The 2,203-nt window shown below is 53.0% G+C and overlaps 1 long non-coding RNA gene across 1 annotated transcript in view; it reads right to left on the reverse strand.

The window, feature by feature from the left end:
• Window positions 1-1,617: 1,617 nt before the first annotated feature.
• Window positions 1,618-2,203, reverse strand: part of LOC107307630 — a 5,796-nt gene continuing 5,210 nt past the window's right edge. Inside the window, exon 4 of the long non-coding RNA XR_001552464.1 lies at window positions 1,618-2,066. This is a non-coding gene — a long non-coding RNA (uncharacterized LOC107307630). The remainder of the gene's footprint in view (window positions 2,067-2,203) is intronic.

The raw sequence follows: 2,203 nt of genomic DNA on the forward strand, positions 1-2,203 counted from the left end.
GCTCGGAGGACTCGCTGCAACTCATAGGGATTAATAGGGAACCATTGAGATACATAGGGACCCATAAAGACCCACAGGGACCCATAGATATTAATAGAGGTTAAGAGAGCGCCCCCTAGCCGCTCGGAGGACTCATTGCAACCCATAGGGATTAATAGGGAACCATTGAGACACATAGGAACCCCATAGAGATACATAGGGACATATAGGGACCCCATAGAGATACATAGGGACACATAGAGACACATAGGGACCCCATAGGGGGACATAGGGACATATAGGGACCCCATAGAGATACATAGGGACATATAGGGACCCCATAGGGACACATAGGGACCCCATAGAGATACATAGGGACATGTAGGTACCCCATAGAGACCCATAGGGACACATAGGGACCCATAGAGATACATAGGGACCCATAGAGACACATTGAGACTCATAGCCACCCCATAGAGACCTATAGTGACCCCATAGCACCCCATAGTACCCCATAGAGACCCCATAGGGACCAATAGGGATCCATAGAGTCCCATAGCCACACCCTATAGCCCCATAGAGCCCCCTAAGGGATCCCATAGAGACCCCATAGGGACCCATCGGGACCCCTAGAGCCCTATAGCCAACCCATAGTGCCCCATAGAGACCCCACTCTACCCCATAGTACCCATAGGGACCAATAGGGACCCATAGAGCCCCATAGCCACCCCATAGAACCCCATAGAGAACCATAGAGACCCCATAGAGATCAATAGGGACCAATAGAGCCCCATAGCCACCCCATAGAGCCCCATAGAGTCCCATAGGGCGCAATAGGGACACATAGAGCCCCATAGCCAACCCAAAAAGGCTCATAGGGACCCCATAGAGACCCCATAGGGACCAATAGGGACCCATAGCGCCACATAGTGCCCCATAGAGTCCCCATAGGGACCCATAGCCAACCCATAGGGACCCATAGAGCCCCATAGGCACCCCATAGTGCCCCATAGAGACACCACTCTGCCCCATAGTGACCTGTACACACCCCATAGCAACCCATAGCAAATCATAGAGCCCCATAGAGACGCCATATAGCCCCATAGTACACCATAGGGACCAATAGGGACCCATAGAGACCCATAGACACCCCATAGAGCCCCATAGAGCCCCACAGAGACCCCATAGTAACCCATAGAGACTCATAGAGACCCATAGACACACCATCGAGCCCCTATAGAGCCCCATAGAGACCCCATAGGGACCAATAGGCACCCATAGAGACCCATAGAGACCCATAGGGACCCCATAGGGACCCATAGAGACTCCATAAAGACCCATAGGGACCCATAGAGACCCCATAGAGACCAACAGGCAACCATAGAGACCCCATAGAGACCCCATAGAGACCCCATAGGGACGAATAGGGACCCATAGAGACTCCATAGAGACCCATAGGGACCCATAGAGACCAACAGACACCCCATAGTGCCCCATAAAGCCCCATAGGGACCAATAGGGACCCTTAGAGACCCATAGGGACCCATAGAGACAAATGGAGCCCATAGAGACACCATAGAGCCCCATAGGGACACATAGAGATCCCATAGAGCCCCATAGAGACCCCATAGGTCATAATTTCCGGTTTCTCCACAACTTCCTCTTTAATCACAACCACTTCCGGTCCCTCTCCCCCAACTTCCTGTTTAATGACCACATCCGATTCTTCTCCCCCACTTCCGGTTTCTCCACAACTACCTGTTTAATCACCACAACTTCCGCTTACTCCACCACTTCCGGTCCCTCCCCCACTTCCGCACTGTCCGATGTCGTCACTTCCTGTTTTCCCACAACGAAATCCGGTCACACTCCTACTTTCGGTCTCCCTCAACTTCCGGTTTCTTCCCCACTTCCGGATTATCCTCCACAGCGGCCACTTCCGGGTTGTCTGACGTCACTTCCTGTTCCTACGTCACGTGACACAGGGCTCTGTGCGCCCCTATGGCCGCTCCCGCCGCCGCCGCGATTCCGATGGAGTCGGACAAAGCGGAAACGGAAATAGACACAGACCGGAAACGGAGCGGGGCCTAAACCGGAAGGGGAGGGGACGAAAAGTGATTGACAGATGGAGACACCATAGGGACACATAGAGACCCATAAGGACCCATAAAGACCAATAGACACCTATAGGGACCCATAGAGACCCATAGGGACCCATAGAGAC

The sequence above is a fragment of the Coturnix japonica genome, unplaced genomic scaffold (assembly GCF_001577835.2).
Source record: "Coturnix japonica isolate 7356 unplaced genomic scaffold, Coturnix japonica 2.1 chrUnrandom727, whole genome shotgun sequence".
Classification (NCBI taxonomy): Eukaryota; Metazoa; Chordata; class Aves; order Galliformes; family Phasianidae; genus Coturnix; species Coturnix japonica.